Genomic DNA, 19,733 nt, shown 5'->3' on the forward strand with positions numbered 1-19,733 from the left:
TGGGGCTGCTGGGAGTGTAGTGACCAGTCTCCCTAGGTGGCCCAGGCAACTCGTCCCCATCCAGACATCCACTGGGGCCTTCATCCCGGGGAGGGCTATCTGACCCTGGCATCCTCTGCTGGATGGCAGTGGCAGGGTTTACTGTGGATGGAAAGAAGGAAAGTTTGTATGTGAATGTGTAGTTGCCATTTTCATGGTGTGGTGCATGCAGTGGCTCTATTTGCTTCCCAATGATGGTAATAACAGCTGCAGCACTGCAGACATTGATTTGGGTATGGGGATAGTGCCATGGTTTCTATGTGCTGTGGTGAGTTGTGGATGGTGGTTGGCATTGCTATCATTGCCATGTGCTGGGAGGCAGTTGTAGCAACCAGTAGGTGTAGGCTGTGACATGGTTGTCCAGGCAGGTGTTCCACTGTGAAGTGGTGAAGTGAACTTTGGCTGTGTGGGGTGTGATGCATTGTGGGAGTTGTGGTTCTTCACAATCTGATTGTTATCCGTGCATTGGGGAGCATGTGTGTGGATGGTGGGAGAGGGATGGTGTGGCATACAGTGGAGAGGTGTGGGGTGATTGTGAGGTTGCAGTAGTGTTGGATGCTGGGGATAAGTGAGTGGTGGGTAGGCATGCTGGGTAGGAATGGTTGCTGCCTCGGGGGGTGGTGTTGACTTACCAGTGTTGAGACCTCCGCTGAGACCAGTGAGGCCCTACGGATGCATGATTTCCAAGACCTTCTCCTCCCAGGATGTTAAGTCAAGGTGAGGAGGCGGAGGCCCACTGCCAGTCTTGTTGATGGCGATCTTGTGACTGGACGTAATGGAATGGACCTTTCCCTCAGGTCATTCCACCTCTTCCTGATATCCTCCCTTGTGCGTGGATAGGTGCCGACTGAATTGACCCTGTCAACAATCCTCTGCCATAAACTCCATTTTGCTGGACACTGATGTTTGCTGGACCTGGACTCCCATCAGTTGTGGCTCTACTCAGACGATCTCGTCCACCATGACCCACAACTCATTGTCTGTGAAGCATGGGTGCTTTTAGCGTGACATGTTGTAGGGGGGTGCTGCGTCTGAGCCCCTGGCATAATTTGCCCACTTTCAGTAACAGTGCGGGGCGATTGGTGGTGTGGGGGTGTTTGAATGTGGGTGCTGGTGGGTTGTAGTGGTGGCGTGTACAAAGTGTGCAATGTGCAGGTATTTGTCGGCTCTGGGGTGTGCTTTGTGGCTCTCGTCTCTGTGGCTGGTCGTGGTAGTCGCAAGGGGTTGTGGGGGTGTGTGGGGTAATGTTATATGGTACTGTGAGCAGTTGTCTGTGATGTGTGTATGTGTTTCAGTGTGGGGAATTTAAACTTTCCAATGTGGTGTTCGCTACTATTGGTGGATCCTTTTTGTACCGCAGCCCTGCAGACCGCCATTGGTTTAAAATGTTCTGCTGTGCTGGAAACTGACTCATAATAGAGCGGTCGGAATAGGGTCGGCGTGGCGGGCCCAGCGAAGGTCAGTCACCATTTCGCCGTCGGGCGGCCTTGCGGTGCTCGTTTTGTGGCTGTATTTGGGCGGTCTGTTCTTTGTGACTCGTAGTATGGAGGTCTCTGTTCCGCCACCACTGGCAGTATGGTAACAGCATTTTGCATCTTGTCCAAAAACTGCCAAAGTCGTAATGAGGGCCTCAGTGTAGATATTTGGAGGAACCGAACCAACAACAGGCTAGATGCTAGGTATTACTACTTCTGAATTTTTAATCGCCTTTTAACCACAAGTTGCAAACGGCAAAGCAGGTGCTTGGTTTAGATAAAGTAGAAGCTAAAGTAGACCATTTTACTGTAAATCCATTAGCTTTATTTCAGGCATCAATTATTAGTTCAGGCATCAATTATTAAGTCCTGGACTCCTACTTTCACCGTATAAAAAAAAAAACTCTAAGGAATGGAGGGGAATGATGAATGTAGGTAGCTTGTATAGCGCTCTGCTACCCTCAACAGAGTGTTCTGAGATTAAAATGGCGGCTCATTAACGCACAAATACTAACTCGAGAAATGCCGACTTTTATGTTGTTTTTGAGTCTAAGCAAGATTGAGCAAAACTCAAACTTTTAAAGGGAGAAAATTTCAATAATTGGCAACAAGATGTGAAAAAGAGTGTCCACTCAGTAACCTAGAAAATATGCCAAGAAAACATAAACGGTTTCCTGTACCGATTGAAGATAGGAAAGAGTAACTCCAGACCTGGGGGCACATTTCCTTTTTTGGAAGTAATCCAAGTTATCAAGGACATTTTGTTTGACTCTAGAGATGGTTCTGGTGGCGTATGATGAATTAATATGTCAATTAGGAGCGCTCTTGGTGCATTCTAAACCTAAAACATCCATAGAGCTGCAGTTAATTTGTCGTTTGTAACTGTATCGATTTCAATTGGTTTTATATGTTTCCTATCCCTGATGAAGAGCTCAAATATGCTATTTTGCACGCTTAAACAACCCTGCTCGACTTTTCATTACATTTTTATCATTGGTTGCACTGTATCACAGCTGAACACCTCTGAATTTGTTGTTCATTACCTAAACTCCACTAAGCGTTCATGCTGGCACAAATATGTGACAAGATAAGTGACCAATGATCATAGTTTACATCAATGTTTTGGAAAGGTTTAGTCAGTTACTGAGGATGACTCATATATTTTCATAAGCATTTCATCCACAATCCTGTAGGCAGATGGAAAGGTCTGATAATTTTCTTTTTAGAATGTATGACATGTTTCATCAAAGTGCATCCGAATATTTCGACTGAGAAACTAGATATGGTTGGTATTTTGTATAAAAATGCCAAACATACTACCCATTTTAAAGTAGATAATGCTGTTATTTTTTTTACGAACTGTTCTTGGGGAAAATAAATATCATATCGCACTTCAACAAGTTTGATGTGAACACCTTTTAACGAAAATACATTTGTAAAAGAACACTGATGCAAAATAAATTTTCATAATCCTAATTTTTTAAAAGAATTTAACACCATGCTAAACTGGATCGTTACCGATTAATGAATAATACAGCCCTGTTTTAAAACACTTGAAATCACTAGTGCAGGATTCATGATAGTTCATGTGTCCTGTTAGTAAAACCTAATGAAACTTACCCAATTCTCGATTTGAAGTGGAAGGTTTGTCCTGAGATTAAGTTGCACGACATTCTAGACTTCAAAGTAAAGAGAGGCTCCTCTTCGAAGCCATCTAAAAATGTGCTTGCTGATAGATCCATTAGGTAACCACATTAATATTTTGCTGAGAAACTCATGGTTCTAATGTATCAGAAAAGGAACTGCTTTTCAGACGTGGTCATGCTGCGGGGAGAGACTACAGTAGAGAAAGAACCTTCATCAGGTTTTACAACATGTAGGAATTAGAAATGATGGCCCTTGTGGTGGTTGTGTGTAGTGATGCAGTTCAGTGGCTGTTAGAAATGGGGTTTCTGGTTGTTAGAGTGTCCGCCCTGTTCAAGCAGGAACCACCACCCTTGTGTGGATTTGCACACAGCAGGCAGGATTTATCTAAAGAGACAATGTGTAAAGTATGTGTGCAGCACACACACTCACACTAGCACAACGAAAACACAGCAAAAGACTCCATACTGCTTTAGAAAAATACAGAATGCGTATTACTCCATGAGCGAGTGATTTATAACTTGCAGGACCAATCGGCGCTATTCGTGGAAGTCTAGCGCCCATTTTTGACAAAGCCATGAAGCAGCTCGCGGATGGTCAATGATCAACGGTCGATGAGAATCAACTGCCCTCTCAGAATCTTTCACTTTCTTACTTCCCCCTCTTGCTCCTCCCCTCTCCCCCCATTTATCGTCTTTTTCTCCTCTTTCCCTTTCTCAGCTCCTAGTTCCCCCACCTTGACAAACGCTCTAGACCCTGGACTAAACATCCCGACACCTTCCCTTGCCCTCTTATGCAATTTATGTCTGGGAAATCAACATACATAAGAAGAACCCATTCTTCAAATGACCTCATTACAACGAACAAGCCCTATGCACAACCTTTTTATTCTCTTTTTTAATTCATTCCTCTTTTGGCATTATCTTCCCACAGAGGTTGGAACTCCTACCTCCACCTTACTCCATATCACAACAAAATAGGCCCATGTGCCATATTGTCCATTTTCATACAGCAACTCACTGCAGATGGCGAATTATGGAACAACCCACAATCAGGTCTTGCTAATCTAGCTTCGGGCCCATGGCCTCCTTTATCCATCTATCCGTCTCTCCACCTAGCAGCCCTCCCCCCAACCCTCCTTCTTCCCCTACCTCTCTCACTCCACAAGACATCCCTATCCCTCCCTTACTACACGATCAACTCTTCATACTGTCTTTCTCTCCCCCTGTACCCGTTCCTTCTTTAGAGTGTGCTCACAATCTTTCAATTCTCCAGTCAGGAATACCTGTCAGATTGTATAAGTTTGTATACCTATTACGGAAACACCTGTTGTAAAAAGAAAACGCTTTGAAAGTTTATTTCTACTGTTGGACTTTTTGCCTTACGCAGGGTCATCCCCAGTCTTTTTGCCTCCTTCCTCCTGGTTTGTCTGACCTCTCGCTGTTGGCTCTAGGACTCTGAGCACTTTATCACTGCTGACCAGTGCTAACGTGCAGGTGCTCTACCATCTAAAGTTGGTATGATTGGCTTATACCTAATTGGCATATTTAATTTACCTATAAGTCCCTTGTACAGTGGTATCTCTATACCCAGGGCCTGTAAATTAAATACTACTAGTGGGCCTGCAGCGCTGCTTGCGCCACCCACTGAAGTGGACTTTTAAACCTGTCTCAGGCCTGCTAGCGCAGGGCCTGTGTGCGCAGTTTTCTGCCACAGGGACCTGGCATCTAAAGTTACTTGCCAGGCCCAGAACTCCCCTTTTACTACATGTAAGTCACCCCTAAGGTACCCCCTAGCTACCCCTATGGGCAGGGCGCCATGTATGTAGAAAGGCAGGACATGTGCCATATTGCATGGCCTGTCCTGGTAGTGACAAACAGCCTAACTTGGTGTCTCACTGCTGTGAGCGCTGCCTTCTCATAGGATTGCATTAGAAATGCCCTGCCTTATGTGTAAAGGGTATTGTCTGATTTATGAGGGGTAGCGTAGGCGTGTTTGGTATGGTTGTGACTGTGATAATAAATGCTGCTTACTGGTGTGGGTGTATTTTTTATTACTATCACAGAAATGCCTCTTCTAGAAAGTGCACATTTATCTGTGCTTATGACTCTGGTGTTTTGCAGCTTGACTCCAATCCTCGTCTGGGCAGAGTGACAGTTGGGGCTTTGTGCATACTTTTCAGACAGCCTGTACACAGGGAGGGTGGAGGTGTCACAGAGGTGCATCTACATACTGAATAGTCTTCCTGGGCTGAGAGAAGGGAGAGGCGGGGCACACCTACATTTGTAAAGGCTGTGCCCTGGCCTCACACAATAGGGTCGTTAACCCCCCACTGATGTTTGGAGCCTGTGCTGAAAGGAGAGAGGGGGCACTCCCAGACCCAGTTGTAACTGGCTGGAACCTCCTCTCACTACCATTGTAAAACACTGTAAGAACTGGCTATAAGTACAGGGGAATTTTCCCCACAATTTGGAGACTCTTTGAACTTACCTGGAACTGGACACAGACTGCTGGAAGCACTCCACAGGAACCGCCATGGACTGCTGCTGCTGTGCTGACCTGTGACCTGCTTGGTCACTGTAAAGGACTACCATTTTCTGGCATCTTCCTTGCGCTGGCCTGTTGTTGGACCCTGTCCCCCTGTGGGCCTTTTCCTTGAACTCTGCTCTCCAGGGGCAGGGTGCTGTGGCCCCTGACCCCTGCATCCATGCTTAAAGCACGAGAGGTGCTTTTCTTTACTGAATTAGGCGCTTTGGAAAGCACCTCTTTGGGGATGTCCTTAGCGCTTGCTTAGCGCTCTGCTGCTGTGAAGATCACCGCCGCGACCCGGGCTTCATTGGGAGTCCGAGCGCTTTTCAAAAAGCGTGCTGTAGTGCTGAGAATCACCGCCGCAGCCTGGGGAAGCTGTTTTGTTCAAGCGCGAGTGGAGCGCGCTTACTGGTGCCCCTGGGGCACAAAGAAACCCTTCTTGTTGTTTCCTGGAGCAAGCGTGCTCCTATTGGTGCCCCCGGGGTTCAGGAACGCTCCGTGCGATGGTCTAGAGGAGGTGCGTGCCGCCCTCTTCTCCTCAAATGGATGTCAGAGGCCCCCATTTTGCGCATAGGAGTGCCGGGGGCCCCATTGTACATCTTCTAGGCACTGGGGGTGCCTTCATCAAGCCAGGTACTGTTAAAGGAACAATACAGTATATAGAACATAAGTTCTTACTAGAGACTTCTTCTGATTTATATGTTGCCTACCTGTTTTTGATGGTGTTTCATAGGCATATGCAAATGTTCCTTTTATGGGCATGACTTGCTAATATGTTTCCCTAACTTGCCATATGTTTTCTAATGTTCCTACTATGGGCGTTTTATGATATTCTTATGACAAGTGTTCTAATGTGATAACGTGTTTCCTGACTACTGCTTATGTTGCAGAATACTGAGTAACTTGTGTGTTATGTGTGACTACTGCTAATTTGCAGAGTAACTAATGTGTAACGTTCTGACAACTGCTAAGGTAGCAGGATAGTAATGATATGTGATGTTTGGTCTGATAATTGCGTTGTGTACAATACAGTATATTTTCACATAATCTGGTGTTGTGTTTCCTTTGTGGTGGGGATATTGCGTCACATGTGTTGTGTATGTTGTGCAAACGCTTTACACATTGCCTCCGGGTTAAGCCTGACTGCTCGTGCCATGCTACCAAGGGGGTGAGCAGGGGTTATCTTGGACGTGTAACTCCCTTGCCCTGACTAGAGTGGGTAAGTTCTGCCTGGCTGAGGTGCATACCCTAGCCAACCAGAAACCCCATTTCTAACATTGGTTGTCAGCGGTGAGGATAGGACTTGCGCTTGCACAATACCATTGTGACTCATTATTTCACTACAAGGATTGCGTTTAGACCATCACATGTTTGGCTTCTCTTAACTTTCTCTCTTTGGTCATTTTTCCTGTTTTCAGTTCTCACGCTTGGGTATTGTGGTTGTCACATTTGAGTTATTTTTCAAGATGGGGCTTACCTTTAATTTAGAGGACCTGCCGTTTTACACGCAGGAGGAATTAGAGGGGTTCTGCAGAGAGAGAGGGCTGCCTGTAGGAGGGGACCTCAGGAGATCGCTGAATTTCTTTGAAAGGTTTGTGACATATACCCAGGGAGGGAGTGTGCTTAGGGGGTACCCAGAGGATCCTGAATGTAGCGAGGGTTCCCAATGGGAGGGCTCCCAGACCTCATCCCTAGAGAGTGGTAGAGAGACTGATCAGGAGGGTGAGAATGACCGGGTGGGGACGCCAGTTGCCAGGGAAGGCCCCAGTGATAGGGAGTCCCTTGCTGGGTCCAGTGTAAGAAGCAGGGCTACCTCTCATTCCTTGACTCCTGATGAGCTAAGAGATAGGCGGGAAGAGAAGGACCTGAAGTTGCAGTTAGCACGTCTAGCTGTTGAGGAAAGAAGGACTGAGATAGAGAAGGCCTTAGTACAGGAGAGGATGGCAGAGGCAGTGAGGGCCTTTGCCAGAGAAAGACTCACTCTAGAGCACAGTCTGAAGGTTCTGGACTCACCAGCGCTGCAGGTGGAATCCAGTGGTGGCAGCAATGTAGAGTGCTATAGCAAAGATGTTCCTCACATACCCATAGATCTGGTACCTAGGTTCCATGAAGGGGGTGACATACGTCAGTGGTTAAAGGAATATGAGAGGGCTCTGGTAGAGTGCAGGATCCCTGAGAAGGATTGGGGAACTGGCCTAGGGAGCTTTATTCCTGAGGAGGGGAGGGATGCCCTACTGACTCTAGAAGAGAGTGACAGGGAGGGGTACTCCACTATGAAGAACGCACTGATTGAGAAGTATGGTTTTTCCCCTGAGGAATACAGAAAGAGGTTTAGGGGCGGTAAGAAACTGTCCCACCAGTCTTGGGAGGAGTTTGTGGAGGATTGCTGCATTGCACTAGATGGATGGGTGAAGGGTAGCACAGTAAACAATTTTGAAGGGCTGTTTGATCTGATTGCCAGAGAGCACCTGCTTCGTTGTTGTTTTTCAGAGTTACGCCAACACTTGTCAGTGTGTGAGCTCTCTGACCCCAGGGAGCTTGCAAAGGAAGCAGACTTCTGGTTGTGTACCAGAGGGTCTGGTGTGGCATTAGGGTGTGTTCCTAATGAGAGTGGTCTAGGTGTTTCCCAACCAGGTGGGGTGGGAAAGGAATGGAGTGTCCCAGGTAGGTCCCAGTGGACTGGGGTGGGTGAGGGACCCCATGTCCCATCTCAGAGGAGAGGGAATGGGGCTGGGCTGAGGCCCAAGGTGCCCGAGATACCGTCCCAGGTCCTGGAAGGTTCCATGAGGGAACGCCAGGAGAGGACCCCAGCCTGTGACGTAGGGCCAGCTGTTCAGAAGGATCCCATTTTGTCAGTAGGACTTAGGCAGGTGGCTGGTGATAGTGTTCCGCCGGTTCTGTTGTCTGGTGGTCTCATTCCAGAGTGGAGGAGGCAGAAATCCAGGTGTAGGGTAGAGAGGGGGCTGCGGGCCCCAGTGGATAACCTGGAGGGTCAGGGGTCAGCTCTGAGAGCAGAGCCCCACAGGACCTTGGTGAGACCATTTCTGGGCTTGGGGGAATCCAGATGGGCAGAGGTCAGGAGACCTGCGCCAGCCAGACTCTTGTGTGGCCCTTGGGGAAGGTGTTTCCCTGGTGGGGGGTAGGTGTGCCCCCAAGGAAGTCCTGGTGCGCCAGGCAATGTTTCAACCGCAGGGTAGTGACTCTGGGTTGGATTGCCAGATTCAGGCGGTAAGCTCTGATCTGGTAGTGGGTAGGTGTGCTCCCAAGGAGGTCCTGGTTCGCTGGGCAATGGTCCAGTCTAAGGGTGTCATCCCTGGACTAGATAGACAGGTTCAGGGGGTAAACTCTGACCTGGTTGGGGGGGCGGTTAGTGTGCTTACCCCCGTGTGAAACTTCTGGTGGCTTATCCCGAGGTGGGGAGACGCAGGACTCTGGAAGTGGGGTTCAGGGACGAGGAAGCCCGTCCCGGACCCTGGTGCAACCCAAGGGTGTCGTCCCTAGGTTGGGTGGTCAGTCGCCAGGTAGTGATCCTGGGCTGGCAAGAGAGTTGTGCAGGGCTGCTGTACCCAGCACCCTGGCAAGTGGGGATTCTGGTGATACCCCTCCTAGGAGAGGAGGGCGGGATCCTAGACGGAGGGGTCGAGGGAGGAGAGCCTCGCCTCTAGTCCCTGTAGAACCTATGGGTGCGGACCCTAGGTTGGTGGATCATTGGAAGGGCAGAGCCCCTGAACTGATTGGAAATGGAGTGGAGACAGGTTGCTTTGCACCTGGGGCTACCGCCCCCCACTCGTTATGGTTTCAGAGACCAGAGGCTCCTAGATGGCCTGGGGCCTGGTTCTGGCCATTGGCAGCTAGAGAACCCCCGTAGGTTGGTCTAGGCTGCCTGGGAAGCATTGACAGAGAGATCCAAGTGGAGTCAGGACGGCGTAGAACTGGAACATGCCCCTGCTGTTGTGGGCCTGGGTCCTTGTTCTATCACCCCAATCAGGGAAGTACATCAAGGTATTGATTGTTCTCCCCTGGCTTTTGGCTGGTAGGGGGTTGTGTTGGACTTTTTGCCTTACGCAGGGTCATCCCCAGTCTTTTTGCCTCCTTCCTCCTGGTTTGTCTGACCTCTCGCTGTTGGCTCTAGGACTCTGAGCACTTTATCACTGCTGACCAGTGCTAACGTGCAGGTGCTCTCCCATCTAAAGTTGGTATGATTGGCTTATACCTAATTGGCATGTTTAATTTACCTATAAGTCCCTTGTACAGTGGTATCTCTATACCCAGGGCCTGTAAATTAAATAGTACTAGTGGGCCTGCAGTGCTGCTTCCGCCACCCATTGAAGTGGACTTTTAAACCTGTCTCAGGCCTGCTAGCGCAGGGACTGTGTGCACAGTTTTCTGCCACAGGGACCTGGCATCTAAAGTTACTTGCCAGGCCCAGAACTCCCCTTTTACTACATGTAAGTCACCCCTAAGGTACCCCCTAGCTAGCCCTATGGGCAGGGTGCCATGTATGTAGAAAGGCAGGACATGTGCGATATTGAATGGCCTGTCCTGGTAGTGACAAACAGCCTAACTTGGTGTCTCACTGCTGTGAGCGCTGCCTTCTCATAGGATTGCATTAGAAATGCCCTGCCTTATGTGTAAAGGGTATTGTCTGATTTATGAGGGGTAGCGTAGGCATGTTTGGTATGGTTGTGACGGTGATAATAAATGCTGCTTACTGGTGTGGGTGTATTTTTTATTACTATCACAGAAATGCCTCTTCTAGAAAGTGCGCATTTATCTGTGCTTATGATTCTGGTGTTTTGCAGCTTGGCTCCAATCCTCGTCTGGGCAGAGTGACAGTTGAGGCTTTGTGCATACTTTTCAGACAGCCTGTACACAGGGAGGGTGGAGGTGTCACAGAGGTGCATCTGTATACTGAATAGTCTTCCTGGGCAGATGGACAGAGTGATAGACAGCAGGCACCGTAGGGTGATTCAGGCGAAGGGAGAGTAAATGATGAGTGAAGCTCCAAATCTTAATGGTCCTTCAATAGCCAATCTTATCTTTGTATGAATGGTGTCATAGTGTATTCCCAAAAATGCATGGGGAGGCCTCTAAAACCCAGAAAAGCAATTGAGGAGAAGCAAGCAGTTCCATCATTGTTTGTAGGAAATGTGGGTGAGCTAATCCTGATTTGGAGGTTGAGCATATGGATATACATAAAGCAAAAGTAACGCCATACCATTTTTTCTCTGGCTGGGCTGCATTATAAATGCCCCACACTGACACATGGCAGGGAAAAATACCTCTGTCATGCAGGGAAAAATGTTTTTTTCATATTCATAGGTCAGTGGCTAAACTGTATATATGTTTATATGAATATGGTATTCCTATAACAAAAACCTACCCAAAAGGCGCCAGAACACTGCTGTTATTTTCCATCAGATTTCCAATCAACTGGCTTTCCGGTCCACCCCCCCTATTTTAATTGAGTGTGACTGTCAACAAAAGACCACCACAGTCCTGCTAACTCCACCAGGCTTAGGATCCTGCATTGATGGAGTAATGGGAAACAGTTGCAAGCAGCAGAACTGCAGCCACTATTTCCACTGAGCAGATTTCTATCTGCCTTCTAGCCGACCTGACAGTAGTGGGATTTCTTCGAGCCCAGAGTCAGCAGAATGGACAGAAACAGAGGTGAAAACCCCCCCCTCACCCCCTGCTCACTTATATTTTTCACAGGAACATGCCCAGAGGACTCCTGCCAATGCTGTTGGCACAAGACTATGATGGACATCGACCTCGATATCGCCTAACTTGAAGGAGGTCCAATTCATGGTAGTCGTACAGGTAGGTTGCCCACTTTGCTTAGGCACAGAGCACCAGCAATTTTTCAAAGGTAAGATGCTTTTTTTGGTGGGGGTGATGTTGGGTATATGTGTTGGTCCGAGTTGTTCCATTTCCTACATGGAGCACACCTGTACCAACACATATATCCATTGTAATGTCCCATCCATCAGCAAACCACTGCTGCCAAACCGCCGGCACATCGGTGGCATCTAAATCTGCTCAGTAGGAGCCTCCAGGTTGAAGGCAGAGGTGTACTGTCAGCCAACAGTTGGGAACCACCAATGCGGCTGTTTCATTCCCAACTGCTGCCATCTAAATACGGAGGGCAGGACTCCGTAAGCTCAACAGAGTACTTGGAACTGCCATGACGACGGGATGGCAGTAAGACCATCAAGATCTAAACCAGGCACTAGGGAAGCTAAATCTTTGACTTCCACAACCTACTTGGTGGCTTCTGCTCTGTTCCAGTCTTCCTGACATTTTCCTAAATTGATTTGGGAATTTTCATGTGTTGTGTACGTTATCCTAAAATTGGTAGTAATGCTTGAACTTAATACACGCTTTTCGGGGAATTTACTTCTGCCTGTACCGTATCTACCATCAGTTCAATAGAGATTTTATCAGGGCTGTATCTTGACCTAAGCAGACTGAGTTTATTGAGTTGCTCCTCTTTAACTACTAATCATATTTTTGAAATTCAGAATGAGCAAGTTTGACTAACAGCATTTGAATTGTACAGATTGATACAAATCTAGACAGTAACTCTGGCTTTTAGCAATCATATTGAAAAACAGAGAAACCATTTACTTACATTATCCTAATTCCCTACTACAAGATGTGTGGTGAATTGAAACATTCCTGAACCACACTGTTGGGGGGGACAGAGTAATTCTGATGTCACAACTATAGATGAACAAAAGGTCTTGAAGCAATATATTGGAAAAAGATTAGTGAATTATTTTTTTTGCTATTATCGTGTGCTAGGAGCCCATTCATTCTTGTGAAAATGAAGATTGCTGATTTACACATTTACAGACTAATAAATGACACTCCCTTAAAGCTTATTATTCTGTAACCTTATTTGGGGAATTGTCAGATCAGGTACAGATGTGTACAGTTATTAAAGGTGATGATTGGTAAACAAGGATTTGGTCATTTCCAATGTATGCAAATAGTACTTTGTCAAGCTAAAGAACCAACAGCTTTTTAGGGCATTCTTCATGTCATTTTCAGAGATTGTGTATCTATTGATGGCTATTTATTCTGACAGTATTGTGATTTATTTCTTAGAACTGGGGAAACACAATCATATTTTGAAGAAGTTGTTGCATATATCAAAGGATTTTTTTAGTTCTATGATTTTGACTGGAAAATGGATAACATTTAGTAAAGACTTAGCTGAGTAGCTCCACTACTTTAGGTAGAGAATTACTGACATAAAAAAAATCATATATTAACTTTCAATGCTATTCGGAAAACAGGGATGTTAATTTGAAATCATTACTCAGTGTAGATATTTGGAGCATCCAAAGCAAACATTGGCTAGATGCTAGGTATTACTACTTCTGAATTTTTCATTGGCTTTTAACCACAAGTTACAAATGATAAAGCAGGCGCTTGATTGACACAATGTAAAACTTAAAGTAGACCATTTTACTGTAAATCCATTAGCATTATTTCAGGTATCAATAAATAGTTCAGGCATCAATTATTAGTCATGGAATCCTCCTACATTCACTGCATTTAAAAAACAAATAAATACAAAGGACAAATCTAAAGAATGGAATGAAACGATGAATGTTAGTAGCTTGCATAGTGTTCTGCTACCCTCAACAGAGTTTCCTGAAAAGAAAAGGGTGGTGCATTAATATATACTAACTGGAGAAATGCCGACTTCTATGTTGTTGTAAACACCAAAACTCACACTTTTAAAGGGAGAGAATGTGAATAATTGATGACGTAATGTAGACAAAGAATGTTAATATTGAAAAAGTCGATGTGCACCAAAGTATGTTCACATATAAGAACAAAATCACTATTATCAACTTCACCTGTCACAAACTGTACATCAACCCAACCCAAAAATATGTCATCAGGCAGACTCAGAGACCTAGGCCTCAAGTTACTGATTGACAGGTCACAGATGCAAACACAAAACGCAGATCAATCCAACAGATAGGTGCAGCAACACCCCAATGATCCCAGGAGGCTGGTCCCAATAAAGCACACATGGCTGAAGGGTTGCGCACATTCCCAAAACACCATAAATTCAGATGCCACATGAAACTAGGGACACTCAGCCATTCAGAACACAGCATGCACACTAACACGGCGTGATCACGCGCCATCATGCCAGGCATCTGAACACATTACCCCATGGCCCTGATTGTGTCCACGCAAGGTCGAAGCCTACCTGCATTTGTTATCAGGGACCTTATTTATGATTCGAAAACTACTGCTCACATTCTTCAACTAAAAAACAAAGCCAAAATTGTTTTATGATGCCCAGAGAAGTGTATAAAACACTACTCAGATCAATAGTACTTTGAGATAGTCCTCAGACCCCCTTTCTGTAACTGTTATCTCAGTCGTATTTTTTAGTTAAACCAACTGTTCCTGTTTTGCCAAATGCTTCTTGTCTTTTGTGTTTTTAAGGTAAATTCACATTTGATCAACAAGTGTGTTCACTCAGGAACCTAGAAAATATGCTAAGAAAGCATAAACAATTTCCTGTGCAGATTGGAAATATGAAACAGGAACTCCAGAACTGGGGACATATTACTTTTATGCAAGAAACCCAGGTTGTCAAAGGACATTTTGTTTGACTCTGAGATGGTTCTCGTGGCCTATGATGAGTTAAAATGTTAGAATGTGAATTAAGAGTGCTCTTGGTGCATTCCAAACCTAAAACGTCCATAGAGCTGCAGTTACTTTGTTGTTTGTAAATGTATCACATTTCACTCAGGTTTTACATAATGTTTGCTATCACTGATGAAGAGCGCCAGTGCATTATTTATTGCTTTTATGCATTCTTAAAGGACCATGCCCTTCGTTTCATTACATTGTATCATTGGTTGCTCTCTATCACAGCGTACCACCATTGAATTTCTTGTTTGTTACATAAGCTTCACTAAACTTTGATGCTGGCACAAACGTGTGACAATATAAGTGACCCATGATCATAGGTTACATCAATGTTTTGGAAAGGTTTAGTCAGTTACTAAAGATGACTCATATATTTTCTTCAGCATTTCATCCACAATCCTGTGAGCAGATAAAATGGTCTGATAATTTTCTTTCAGAATGTATGACAGGTTTCATCAAAGTGCATCCTAATATTTCTACTGAGATACTAGATATGGTTGGTATTTTGTATACAAATGCCAAACATGCTACCCTTTTAAAAGTAGATAATGCTGTTATTTTTTTTAAACTGCTCTTGGAGAAAATAAATTTATGATTGCACTACAAGTTTAATGCGAACACAAAAAGAATACTGATGCAAAATATCTTCACATTCCTAATTTTTTAAAGAATTTAAAACCATGCTAAACTGGATCGTCACTGTTTAATGAATAATTGAACCCTGTTTTAAAACCCTTTAATTCATTAGTGCAAGATTCATGCTGGTTCCTGTGTGTTGTTACTAAAACCTATGAAAACTAATCCAATGCTTGTTTTGAAGTGGAATGTTGTCCTGAGATTAAGTGCAGGAAATGCTAGACTCTAAAGTAAAAGAGGTTGACCATGTTAATTGATTGACTCAAAATGCTGCTCTTCAAAGTCATTTAAAAATGTGCTTGCTGATAAACCCATTAGGCAACCACATTTATATTTTCCAGAGAAACTCATGATTCTAATGTATCGTAAAAGAAGAGGCTTTTAAAACATGGCCATGCTGTTGAGATAGACTACAGAGGAGAACAGGTTTTGCAGGTAGGACTCATTAAAAATGATGGCCCTTTAGGTGGCTGTGTATAGTGATTTATGTAAGTGGCTGTTAGAAATTGGGCTTCTGGTTGTCAGAGTATGCACCCTGTACAAGCAGGAACCACAAACATCAGGGTAAGACAGATACACACTTTAAATTAACCTATGCTCACCCTCTGGTAGCTTGGCACAGAGCAAACAGGCTCATCTAAAGAGGAAATGTGTAAAGTATTTGTGCAACACACACACACACACACACTGTTAGAATTGGGGTATTTGGTTGGCAGTCAGGTTACCCCCTGTCCAAGCAAGGACCCTCACTCTAGTCAGGGTAAAGGAGAATCACCCTCAGTTAACCCCCGTACTCCCCCTTGGTAGCTTGTCACGAGCAGGCAGGCTTAACTTCAGAAGCAATGCATAAAGTACAGTATTTGCACCAACACATACAGTAATTCAGTGAAAACACTGCAAAATGACACAACACAGGATTAGAAAAAAAGGGAATATTTATCTAAACAAAACAAGACCAAAACAACAGAAATCCAACATACACAAGTCAAGTTATGTATTTTCAAAGAATAAGAGTCGTAAATCCTTTAGGAAACATTGTTAGTGTGCAAAAAGTACCTGGGTAGCATCAAAATAACACTGCACGGGTGAGTGTGCATCAGAAAAGGCCAGCAATGAGTCGATTTTTCACTCGCAAGTGAGACAGTGCATCGTTCCTCCTCCGGTCGGGTTGGCGTGCGTCGTTTCTTCTCTCCCACAAGAGAGCGATGCGTTGATCCAGTCAGGCACCTTGGATCTGGGCAGGCTGTGCGTTGTTTTTCACCACCCAGCGGTGTTGCATCATTTTCAGCCTCCGTTAGCAGGTGTTGCGCGTCATTTCTCCAGCCGTGTTGCATCGATCTTCCAGCTGCGATGCAGGTGGAGCGTTGATTTCAGCCACGAAGCCGGTGGCGTGTTGTTTATCAGCCGCATCACGGAAGGTGCGTCAAAAATGTCCCTGCACGCCGGTTTGTACGTTGATTTTCAGTCTTTGTTTTCCAGCTTCACCTTTCAAGGGCGCAAGAACTGGATAGGGCACTACTTGGCAGGGCAGGAGTCTCAGCAGAGAGTCCAGGAGCTGGCAGGGGAAGTCTTTGATGGCCCTGAGACTTCAACAACAGGAGGCAAGCTCAGGTCAAGCCCATGGAGATTCTTCAAAAGCAGGAATGCACAACAAATTCCAGACTTTGTCCCCTTTAACAGGCAGAAGAAGCAACTGTAGGATAGCTCAACAAAGCCCGGTCACATGCAGGGCAGAGCTTCTCCTTAGCTCTTCAGCTCTTCTTCTTGGCAGAGGTTGCTTTTGATTCCAGAAGTGATCTAATTTTCAGGGGTTTTGGGTGCTTTTCTTATACCCCTTTCTGCCTTTGAAGTAGGCCTACTTCAAAGCAAAGTCTCTCTCGTTTGTGAGATCCTGCCGTGCCCAGGCCAGGCCCCAGACACACATCAGGGGATTGGAGACTGCATTGTGTGAGGTGTGACCACTCCTCCCCTCCCTCCTATCACAGATCGCTCATCAGGATATGCAGGCTACAAGCCAGCTCCCTTTGTGTCACTGTCTAGAGAGAGGTGAAAACAGCCTAGCTGTCAAACTGACCCAGACAGGGAATCCACAAACAGGCAGAGTCACAGAATGGTTTAATCAAGAAAATGCCTACTTTCTAAAAGTGGCACTTTCAAACACACAATCTCAAAACCAACTTCACTAAAAGATGTATTTTTAAATAGTGAGTTCAGAGACACCAAACTCCATGTCTTTCTGCTCCCAAAAGGGAATCTACGCTTTAATCATATTTAAAGGCAGCCCCCATGTTAACCTATGAGAGAGAGAGGCCTTGCAACAGTGAAAAACAAATTTGGCAGTATTTCACTGTCAGGACACTAGTATATGTCCTACCTTAAACATACACAGCACCCTGCCCATGGAGCTACCTAGGGCCTACCTTAGGGGTGTCTTACATGTAAGAAAAGGGAAGGTTTAGCGGGTACACTTGCCAAGTCAAATTCACAGTTAAAACTGCACTCACAGACACTCACAGACACTGCAGTGGCAGGTCTTAGACATGATTACAGGGCTACTAAGGTGGGTGGCACAACAAGTGCTGCAGGTCCACTATTAGCATTTGATTTACAGGCCCTGGGCACCTCTAGTACACTTTACTAGGGACTTACTAGTAAATCAAAAATGCCATTCATGGATAAACCAATACAACAATACAATTTACACAGAGAGCATATGCACTTTAGCACTGGTTAGAAGTGATAAAGTGCTCAGAGTCCTAAAGCCAACATAAACAGATCAGACAAAATAGGGGGAAGGAGGAAAAAAGATTGGAGATGACCCTGCAAAAGGGAAAAAGTCCAACACACACACACACACACACACACTGTAACATTTTTAGAAAAAAAGAGAATGTTTTTCTGAGTAAAAGAAGACCAAAACAACAAAAGTCCAATCAGTAGAGGTTGAGGTATTAATTTTTAAAGATTAAACTCAAAGTAGTGCTTAGAAGTCACTAGCGGGCAAAAGGTTAGTGGAGGTTACGAGGGGCCAGTGTAAATCCAAAGTTCAGGCCGACCACAATGAAGGGTAGGCGGGCTACACACCAAACGTAGGGTCCGCTGATGAGTACCTGACATGTAGCAAAGCGTCAACATCGAGGGCAAACTGCATTCCTTCCAATCCTCACAATCTGGTCCCATGTCGGCATCAAGCTCTGTTGATATGATTGCTGTCATTGTTGAGCCACCCAGAGCATTGTCATCGGGCCATGCAGGCTGTGAATCCGCTTTTGACAAACAGCCACTGCATCAAATGGGCAATGTGTCGGTTCTGACCAGAGCAGTGGTGACAGTGCATCAAATTTTACAGAGAGCAGCTGCAGGCAAGGGTAGGGCTCACAGATGGCAAAGTCCAGCAGCACCAGGAGAGTTGCAGGCAGTCTGTGATGTCCCTAAGACTTCTTAAGCAAAAAAGCCCTTGGAGTCAACCTGGGTTCAAATCAGATAAGCCCAGTACTTTTCTTCAGCAGGGCAGAGATCAGCAGGCAACATGGCAGCTCAGCAAAGCAGAGAAGCAGTTCCTTAGAATAGTCAATCCAGGCAGAGTGGCAACCCTCTCAGCACAGCAGTCTTTCCTACAGCAGGGTCATCCCAGGCCCACTAGTGATCTGATTTTAGGGGTTAGAGATCCAGTACTTATACACTGAGGGCCATATATATACTTTTTGATGCAAAACTGCGCTAACGCAGTTTTGCGTCAAAAAAATTAGCGCCGGCTAACGCCATTTCGATGCGCCGTGCGGGCGTCAAATTTATACTTTGACAAACAGGTGGGAGTCATTATTTCGTGACGCACACAGTGGCGTCAAGTCGTAAAGGAAACCAACGTTAACGCGACGCAAATGACTGTGGGTCGATTTACGACAGCGCAACCCAGAAAGCGATGTTTATTTTGATGCAATTGCGTCAAATTTACCCGCGGAAACTGGCCTTTCAGCAGAGGAGAGCCAAAATGGATCCCAGATGCCACAACAGACCCCAGGAAGATGACAGCAGACCAGGAACCAGCCAGGATGATCCATACAGGAACCAGGACATGTTCAGAAAAAAAAGAAAGTGTCGCTTCAGTGCAGAGGAGCTGGAAATCCTGGTTAAAGAGGTGACGGAACACCAGCACCAATTGTTCATCACCTCTAAATTGCCTATCAGTAGGAGAGAGGCCATATGGAAACAAATTGTGGACAAGATCAACAGTGTGGCTGAAGAACGCAGAACAGTCACCGAGTGTAAGAAACGCTGGCATGACTGCAAACGTAGGACAAAAGAAAAAATGGCCAGGAACAGGAAGGCAGCACTGCAGACTGGAGGGGGGAGTCCAGCACACCAGGAGGCCCTGGACCACATGGAGGAGATGGTCGCAGCCGTCTTCCCTGAGGAGATCGTCACAGGGATTTAAGGACAGGACAGCGCAGACTACCACAACACAACGCACATGCAGGGTAAGTCGCATGGGGAATCATAATACAATAATGATAACTGCAACCGGGGGGGGGGGAATACCTACTACACAATGCATGTAACTCAGCATATATATGAAGTGGCATGGGTAAAGGGGCACAGCAGGGGGGCATGGCCAGCACAGACTAAAGCTGGGGCACGACAAAATACAGCACCAACAACAGTCCCATAGGGCCACCCTGTAATCACAACAATGGGGCCAAGGGAAGGCAGCGACAGGTG

This window comes from Pleurodeles waltl, chromosome 3_1, assembly GCF_031143425.1.
Source record: "Pleurodeles waltl isolate 20211129_DDA chromosome 3_1, aPleWal1.hap1.20221129, whole genome shotgun sequence".
NCBI classification, from domain to species: domain Eukaryota; kingdom Metazoa; phylum Chordata; class Amphibia; order Caudata; family Salamandridae; genus Pleurodeles; species Pleurodeles waltl.